Here is a 1386-nt window from a genome sequence, read left to right as displayed (position 1 = left end):
AAAAAGCGAGGAACAACCATTAATGCAAATGTGAAATTACTGTATTTCATCCCGCATAAAAATAGCAAAATACTCGTGAGTACTTACGTTATTTTCCTTCTGTCTCTGCACAAAAGCTTTCAAGTTTGCTTTATTTGGAATGTTCTTAAGTAGAGTTTTTTGGGAGCAGACTGGTAATTTCTCAAATCTCAGCAAGACGTGCCCTTATATGCTTGTTCTTTTTTCTTTTTTTTAACATACAGTTCCAAATTTAGCATTAAGGATTAAATAGTTGCCAATTGCACAGATGGAAAACATCCTGTTACAGGATATTGGTCAGTATATATGTTCAGAAAATATTTATACCGAAAGTGACATTAGAAAACCCTCGTGGGTAGCTCAGTTGGTATAATAACCGTCCTCCTCCTCATACATGGTGAAAAAGACCTTAGTTCAAATCCCGTCAATGATTCAGGAATTTCTATGGCTGCATTAGTCGGTCTCAGGCAAGGGTAGGATGCTGTTTTCTCCCTGAAACTTTGGTTTCTTCGTCCAGCAAACAGCAAATCGACCATAGAACACACGCAGTTTAGAGACATATTATATAATTGCAATATGGCATAAGTTGCTGATGCCTCCATAGTTTTCCCTACTACTGAATTCAGACTTACCATCTATAGTTACATACTTCGTTCTTGGAACCATTTTCATGGATTGATGATACATTAGCGGATCTCTTCAGAGGAATTTAGACTCAGCGATGACGCTAATGAAGATTTCATAATTGACCATAATGACTTTATGCATTCCCTAATCGCTTTCTCAAAATAAAGTGTTATTGGCTGTGATTTGTGATGGCCATATACAGAATATTCTTGCCCCTGTTCCTTAATATGGTGATGTGGATAATAACATTCTTTTGGAACATATACTGAATGTACAGAAAATATTTATACCGAAAATAGGGGTTAAGTTTTCGTCTTACAAAAATCATAAACGTGGTACATGGCTGCCCAAAGGGATGCATATCTGTATTTGATCTCATCAGCATTAAATTGATTCCCATAATGGCGGTTCTTTCTTAATCCTTTTTCTTAATTAAATAACTAAAATCTGACGAAGCATGTTTGGATTTAAATATCATATTCGGAAGCAAAGCTTCCACTTTGAAAGTCAAGGGTTTCCTTTGATCTATTTATAACGATATTGAATCCCGGGTCTGCAGAAGATATTTATAATTCATCAAAGGTGAACTTAACAGTGTTTTCAGTATAAATACTTTATGAAGTCCAGTACCCTGCCACAGGATGTTTACCAGCTGCACAATACGATAGTGAATTATTTCCAAGAAATGCTAAATATAAGATAATATTAAGAACATATAAGAAAACGACTTGCCATAAAGAT

The sequence above is a fragment of the Mastigoproctus giganteus genome, chromosome 7 (genome assembly GCF_048544385.1).
Source record: "Mastigoproctus giganteus isolate SK-2022 chromosome 7, ASM4854438v1, whole genome shotgun sequence".
Lineage (NCBI taxonomy): Eukaryota > Metazoa > Arthropoda > Arachnida > Uropygi > Thelyphonidae > Mastigoproctus > Mastigoproctus giganteus.
The sequence above is the reverse complement of the archived record's forward strand: the minus strand, read 5'-3'. Positions refer to the sequence as shown.